This window comes from Nuphar pumila, chromosome 5 (genome assembly GCF_984573655.1).
Source record: "Nuphar pumila chromosome 5, dmNupPumi1.hap1.1, whole genome shotgun sequence".
NCBI classification, from domain to species: domain Eukaryota; kingdom Viridiplantae; phylum Streptophyta; class Magnoliopsida; order Nymphaeales; family Nymphaeaceae; genus Nuphar; species Nuphar pumila.
Genome location: NC_143253.1, coordinates 86012689 through 86020966, shown reverse-complemented (window position 1 = coordinate 86020966; position 8278 = coordinate 86012689). Strand labels below are relative to the sequence as shown.

At 36.2% G+C, this 8278-nt stretch overlaps 1 non-coding gene across 1 annotated transcript; it reads right to left on the bottom strand.

The window, feature by feature from the left end:
* Nucleotides 1–6907: 6907 nt before the first annotated feature.
* On the bottom strand, nt 6908–7010 carry LOC149837792 (small nucleolar RNA R71). The gene has a single exon (XR_016432252.1). It is a non-coding gene; the product is annotated as a small nucleolar RNA R71 (small nucleolar RNA).
* Between the last annotated feature and the right edge of the window lie 1268 nt (nt 7011–8278).

The window sequence follows — 8278 nt, the reverse complement described above, 5'->3', positions numbered from 1 at the left end:
TGAGTGGGGATGATGCAGTTGAGGCAAAGCCCTAGAAGATTTGTATACTTACTCGGTTGCTGCCTTGCCCCAAAGTACTTGAATTTTGTGTGAATGCCATGTGCTGGACGCAAAGATTGGGAATCAAATTCTAAATGTAGGCACTCCAGAAGGTGAACTATTTACAGCACAGAAGATGTGCAAATACCAGAATGAGTAAAAGAAAGAAAAAAAAATTGAAACAGAAGAAGATGATCAATCAAACTAAAACAATCCGATGAAATTCACTTGGGAAATAAACAGAGCATGAGATGAAGAAATTGATTGACAAGCAAACTTGTATAATTTTAACAAATGATCAAATCAAACAAATTACTTAAAATGAATTAGATGGTTCCTGTCGACTATTCCAAAAAAAAAAAGGGTTGAATGGATGATTAGCACAGGAATGAAAAATACAGAAATACATAATAAAAAAAAAGAAGAAAGAAAAAAGAAAAAAGAAAAAGAAAAAGAAAAACTAAGAGTTCACAGAATCACATAGATCAGCACAAACATGAGGATAAAAAAAAAATCAGAAACTGAAAAGAAAACAAAGGAACGAAAGAGAAGAAAAGATAAGAAAACAAAAAGAAAATGTATCAGAATAAAACATTCGTTTGCTGTAGCATTACATAGATCGACTATGTACCAGTCGATTCTACGAATTATGCTTAAAAAAAAATGAAACCTCAAGAAAGAAATGAAATCAAGAAGACTGTAAATGAAAAAAAAAAATAGAGAGAGCGATTACTTACCTGTAGCGAATCGTGGGACCGATCGATTCCTTTCAGCCGGCTAGGGATCAACCAAGGAATTGGAATAAGAAAAAGCAAATGGGAAAATGAGGGAAGAAGATCAGAAGACCAATGGGGAGGTGAACGATGGATGGGCTGAAGACCCGCGCCTCCTGTTTTATAACAGGAGGCCGTTACACTTTTTACAAGGGAGGTCCAAAAAAATATTTAAAAACTTTAAAAAGTGGTTCTCTTTTAAGGATTTTCTGAAAAGATGGCTTTAAGAGAGAAAGCTTTCTAAGCAATTTTCAAAATAGTTTGACTGCATATTTTCTAAATTTTTGGATTTTTCTTTTTTCGATTTTCTTATTTTTTTGTTCTTTTCTTGAAATTTTATATTTTTTTTTGTATTTTTTTAAGTCAAAATTTTAAAAACTAAGGAATTTGACTATTTTTTTACAAAATTTCAAAATTTTTACAAAAGAAGAGTTCTTCTGAAAAGTCATGGTTATTTTGGGGAAATTTCTTCAGAAGAATGGGTTTGGATCCAGGTTTTGAGAAAATGTTCGAGTTTTGACACTTGAATAAACAAACACAATATGATGGATCCAAACGGATGCCAGATGGACTGTCCGAGCTGATTAAAAACTATTTTTGGTATTTTCTGCAACGAGACTCAAGTTTTGGATCTGAACAATGGATCTGGATCCGAAGTCAAGTCAGACATATAAAATGAATTTAATTTCAGTAAAACTTGAGAAATGAACTGGAATTTAGATTTAAAAAGTGACCCAATTGCTCATAAAATGATATCACTGGCAAAAAGGGAATATTTAAAAAAATTTGAAAAAATTGGGGTGTTCCAGGTACCGAGAGGTGTCTTGGAGGATGATGATGCATGAAATGCACATCATGTTAACAAGTTTTTCATGCATTTTGTATCAAGTTTAAGGTTTTAAACCCATGTTTAGATGTATTTTGATAGTAAGGGGTTATGGTTCGAATTTCAGAAAAATCGGAGTTAAAATGAGAAAGTTATGGCTATTTCAGTGTTTGGGCATGGATTTCGAGGTGGATCGGATCCATATCCGACCCAATTAGGTTAATTGGACCTTGGATCAACTCTTGGAAAGCCCAAAACCCAACCCACACGCCTATCCATATCCATTTCAAAAAGTTTTTCTGAAAACCCCCCAGAAAGAGGCGCATAGAAAATATTTTTTTTATAACAGTGTTTCTGAAAATTATCAAAAGTATAAATTAAATATTCCAGCAAACCCTAGGCGTCTTTGGCTGTGTTTGGACGCCCCCTACAGTGATTCTACTCCAGCAGCTCCTTCCTCTCCATCTCCTCCCACGTTTTGGCCATTGAAGACCGGTCTATGCTTGATTTTCAAGCATATTTTTGATCTCTCTTGTGTTCCTTTCCATTTCTTTCTTTCTCCTTGCTGTAGTTTCACCACTTTTCTGTATTTTTGCAGGTGTAGCAGAGGTGGAGACCATTAACCTTGTGTGGGAGTGCGAAACACACCAACAAGGTGAGCCGGCCCTACCTCCATCCGGCTTTCTATACCCTCCGATCGAGAATCGGCTCACATTCCATCGTCGGTGGTTCTCCAACGTGTAGCAGCTGCAAAGGTGCTGTTTTTTGGTGAAGTCCAGCATCCTCGAACTGTTTAGGACGTCCATATCCAGCCACGGTCCGCTCTTCTTCATCCCCCCGGTCGTCGAATCTTCCAAGAGGTAGGTCTTCTTCTTCCTTCTCTTCTAGCTAAAACCAAATTGTGTGTTGGTTTTTTTTTTTTCTGTGTGTTTCTTATTTTCTTTTTGTTTCAACCTTAGATTAGATTTCGTGCATAGGCCAGCACATTAGATTAGGTTTATTTGTTTGCTTGATTCATTGGAATCGATTTTTTTTAGATTTTTCATCCTTTTCATTAAAATCGGCTAGATCTTCATCTAGCCGATTCTTCAAATTTGTCATAGGTGTTCTTGGGTCTGTTCTACTGAAATTCCACTTAGAAAAATGCCATTTTTATTCATCTTAGTCATTGAGTGGTGAGTTGTGATTTTGATTTCAATTGAAAAGCAAAAATATAAAAATCGGCTAGACTATTTCTAGCCGATTCTTGGTTTTTACAAAAATATTTTTTTTTGTTTCGATTTTTTTTTATGTCCAGCATGTGTATTGAGTTGTTTTGCAGAAAATCCAATTATAAAAGTTCATTTTAATTCATTTTATTCGTGGGTTGTGCTTGTGTATTGTTTGTTTTCATTTTTGAAAAAGAAAAAAAATCGGCTAGACTTATTCTAGCCGATCTTTGCATTTTAGTTAAATTTGTGTTTTTAGGTTAGTAAGTTGTGTGATTTGCTGTATGTTTTGCATGTTAACAGCAACATAAAATCGTGCTAAGTCATTTTATTATTTTAGGATTTCTCTAAATAATTGTTTCAAAGTCTTTGGTGTTTTTGTGTCTTGTGTCTATTGAAAAAAAAAATACAAAAATCGATTTTTCTATTCTTTATGTTTTTAATAAATTCCAGCATAGTACTGTTCATGTTTGCATTTGTGTAATTAGGAGTTCTTTTGATGATATTTTCATTTAGTTTTATCAAAATAGTGATTATTTAGTTTAATCGATTTTAGTTAGTTTATATTTTATTTTTGTTGGTCTTCTTCTTCCCCAAGGTGGGGCGGCAGCCATTAGAGCTCCCATTGAGCTCTAGGTCATTTTTTTTAGAAAGCATTTATTGCAATTAGGTAGGTAGGAAAGGTGTCTAGGTTCAATGTATTAGGGTTTTTCTTTCTTAGCCGATTTTAGAATTGCATTTAGGTAGGTTTTGGGAATTAGGTTAGCATTAACTCCTAGGAAATCGATTTTCCATTTAAGTTCTTTTATTCCCTAAGTAGATTTAATTATATTAGTTTAGAAAGTAGCACCAATTGAAGTTGGCGATTTTTGAGAAGGGAGGTAATTAAAGTAATTGAAATTTGGAAAACTTTTGGAAAGAGGAGGTTCTTCAAAAATCGTGTGAGGCATTTAAGGAAGATTTGAATTGTGCATGTGCATTAAAGAAGGAGTTACTCTTTAACTTTGGAAAGTGTTTTTGGAATTTAATTAAATCTCCAATCTAGGCTCCACGATTTCCATAAAAGAAATAAAAGCAATTTAAGTCCATCTTGAAAAGCAAAATTGTGGGTTTCTAGATTGGACTTTTTGTTTTCCAAAGAGGTCTTTAAAAGCAATTAAGGAAAGTAACTCCCTCATTAAGTGGGACGGTTTTTGAAGAATCCAAATCATTTCCAAGTTGGGCATTGATAATTCTTACTTTATTTTCCTACCTCCTTCATTAAAATCAGTAACTTTGAATTAATTGTAGGAATTAAGAGGTTACTACTTTAGTCTAAACCTAACCTAGTCAAACCGAGCCTAGGTCGAGTCAAACCCTAGTCTAAACCCACTTGAGTCTAGTCAAGTCAACCATTAGTTTGAGTCAACCGACCCTACCTATTGAACCTAATCTAACCTAGTCAATTAGATTGACTTGGTTAGGTGAGTCGTTAATCTAGTCAAAACCTAGCTTAGTCTAAGTCAAAGCTTAGACCAAACCTAGGTCCAGTCCAAGACCTAGTCCTAACCCTAGCCAAGCTTAAGTCAAGTCATAGACCAAACTGAACCCAACTAGTTAGGTCAAGCCTAATCGAGTCAACCTTAGCCAAGTTAACTCAACCTTAGCTAAGTCAAAACCGATTCATCCTAAGTCAACCGAGTCTAGTCAACCGACCCTAGTCCTAGTCAAACCCGTGTCTTATTGTTCCATATTAGTTACATATTTTTTTAGATTTAACTCATAGTGATTTTAGATTAGCTAGTATAGTTATTTCTTTAATTGTTTAGTTAAAATTTATATTTGTTGATTTGATGTGTGTTTGTTAGTTTGTCGTTTGTTGATAAGTTAGTTAGTATAGTGTAGTTAGTTATATTAGGTACAACATTTAGTCATATATTTAACTACATTATTTAGTGTTTTGATTGTAATTGCATTATTATTTCATTTAGCGCATAGTCATAAAACGCATGTCATATTTCATGTAGAGTTCATTTAGCGTCATCATAGTTAACATCTGCATATAATCAGTCATACAGGATTAATTCAGTTTGCATTGCATGTAGATTACATTCTTATTGAGTAAAATAGGTTAATAGAGTGAATAGTGCATTGAAAGAAAAGACTGATTTTTGCGGCATCGCACCGTCGTAATTTCGTATGCAAAACTTTAGTGTTTTCCAAAACTTTTTGTTCTATTCACTTTACTGATGTGTTATTTGACTGCAGACCAAATTTCAGCTCTTTCGAAGTTGATTTGGTCTAATTTTTAAGCGTTTTGCGAAAACCGCTTTTTCTGGATTTTAAATTACAGGACTTTCGATATCCTGATTTTTCCCAGATTTGAAACGCTTATATCTGGAGTTACAAATATTGTTTTTCCATTCTGTAAAAACTGTCAAGTTGTTTAATCTGTCAGTTGCAGAACAGAACAAATTTTGGGAAAATCTGACTTCGTTTGTATTGTCAAACAGTGGTTTTCCGATAACCTGTCAGAAAGCTATTTTGCACTAGTTAGGGGCATTTTCGTAATTTCTATAGATTTGGCATTTTAGGCTTGTTTTCAGTAGTTTCTGCATTTTAGGATCTGCATAACCATCATACAGCATTAGTAGAATTAATTTAGTTAATTTTAGAATTAGTTTAGTATTTTATTTATTTATTGTTTGATAAGTAGCATTTATTTTATTATTTTCGTAAAATTAGAATTAGTTTTAGTTTTTGTTTTCATTATTAGATTAGAATACTAACTTTTTATTTTTCTGCATTTTTAGGTTGAAAAGCATATTTAGTTTCCAGGGTTATTATCCAAGTACGAAGAGTGCATAATTGGCAAAAAGACGGAAATACCCTTGGTGTGGAGCAGAAGACTTAGTGCTGTTTATTTTCATTTTAGTGATTAATTGTAGTTGTATTAACTCTATAATTGTAGATTGACATTTGTAATTAATAAATTAAATTTTCTAAAAATATCTTGATTAATTCCTGTTCCCTGAGGATTCGACCCGTACTTACCACTTTGTGGAAAGTCGGTTTTTATACTTTTGGTTAACGATTTTCCAAAGTTTGATTGCAAATAATTGTTTTAAAAATATCATTTCAAAATATCAACCAAATTTTGGCGCCGTTGCCGGGGAACGACGAATTAATTATTTTATTTCTTAGAGTTTGATTTATTAATTGGTTTTAGTTAATTAGTTGTTTTCTTTTTAGTTAGTAGGATTAGTAAGTGAATATAGGATTAACATAGTTAGTAAATATAGGATTCATGTACTGTTCTTTCTAGAATTCACTTAATTCTCGTTCTGCAAGGAGCGATTAGACAGGTGGGTTTTAGAAAAACTTAGTTTGTGATTTCTTGTATTTATTTGTTTCAGTATTTTAGAATAAGTTACTTTGTTATTTATTTATTTAGTTATAGAATTCTGACATAGATAGATAGCATATCTGTTTCTTAGTACAGTTATTTGTTTTATTTACATTTTAGTACTAGTGTTAGTTTAGATTTAGAATTAGGTTGTTTGCTTACATCTGGTCTTAGTACTAGTGTATGCAGGGACGGCGAGGTTTAGGAACCCCATTACACCCATTTGTTGACAACCCAGAGAGAATTTTACATTCTCATTGAAGTTTGACAACAATGGCTGACATGGATCCTCCACCTCCACCCCCAGTTCATTCACGTCCTCTGCGGAAATACTTCATTCCCACAGACTATGTTCAGGCATCCTGCATTCGGAGACCCGATGTAGGAGCACCGCATTATGAGATTAAGGCCAGCATTATTCAGATGCTTCCATCCTTTTATGGCCTTAGTCACGAGGATCCCTACCGACATTTAGATGAATTTCTCGAAATCTGTTCTACTGTCAAGATACAAAATTTCGATGATGATGCTTTGAGGTTGACTCTATTCCCCTTTTCATTGAAGGATAAAGCTAAGTATTGACTAAAGTCCTTAGATTCTGTAGAAATAGAGTCCTGGGATCAGTTGCAACAGGAGTTTCTTCGGAAATACTTTCCCATTGGTTGCACAAACCAATATCGTAGAGCCATCACTAGCTTTTCAGAGCTAGATGGTGAGCGCTTTCATGAGACCTGGGAGAGAATGAAGGATCTCCTCAGGAAATGTCCCCATCATCAGGTGCCGAAATGGCAACTGGTGCAGAGCTTCTATGATGAATTGTCTGACAAGAATCGTCAGATCATCGACTCTTCGCGAGGAGAGACATTCATGTTGAAAAGCGAGGACGAAGCATGGAGGTTATTTGATACATTGTCTGAGAATTCCCTCCACCATGCTTCGAGTTCTCATTCTGATAGAGCCACACCCAGCATTCAGAAGAAAGCTGGTGTTCTTGAGATTGGTCCATCTACTGCACTACAGTGCAAGGTAGACATGATTGCTCAGAAGCTGGACCAGCTTCTCTCAGGACCATCCACTACACAGCAGGTGTGTACTCTTTGTGCCAGTCCGGCACACGAGATCACTGAGTGCCCTTCGGGAGCTCAGTACCCCGAATTTGTTCAAGAACAAGTTCACGCAGCTCAGGGTTATGTCAGACCGCCGAATAACCCATTTTCATCGACATATAATCCGGGTTGGCGTAACCATCCCAATTTTTCATGGAAGAATCCACAGTCTTCCATGCAGATGCCTATATCCTCTAAGCCAGTTCGGCAGCCATCTTTTACTCAGCCATTCCAGAGACCGAGCTATTCTTAGTCTTCTTCTTCTTCAGTTCCATCCCCGATTCAGCAGGAGTCTGCCCCGCAGACATCTTTTGAGGAGAGACTTCTCCAGGCATTCCAAGAGGTGAAAACCTCTAATCAGAACACCATTGAGAAGTGTAGCCAGATTTTGAGCTCGCATACGCAGTCCATTGCGAAGTTAGAATCGCAAATGGGACAGTTAGCTGAGGCTATTAGTAGGAGACCCGAGGGTACATTGCCGAGTCAGGCTGTCATGAACCCGAAGGGCAAGGACCAGATGACTGGTGGCCTGTTTCATACTGAGACACAGCAGCAGGCCAAATCTGTTATGGCCCTGAGGAGTGGACGTGAGTATCACGTCGAGAGCAGAGAGCGAGAGGGTAGAGAGAGAAGAGAGGAGGCAGAGACCATTGTTTCACCTACTTCGGCTCAGCCATCATTATCATCCCCATTTCCATCATCATCTTCATTATCTTCATCATCATCATTATCTTCATCCTCAGAGAAGAAGAAGGATAGGAGTGAGCCTTCTCACAAAGAGGAGGAGCCAACAGAGTATATTCCCCCACCACCCTACCCCAAAGCATTAGAGTCTCCTGGATATAGAGGGAAGCAAGGTGCGAAGATCTAGGACATGCTTGACATCTTCAAGCATGTGCAGATCAACCTACCTTTGCTCGATGCGATTCAGCCGGTGCCGG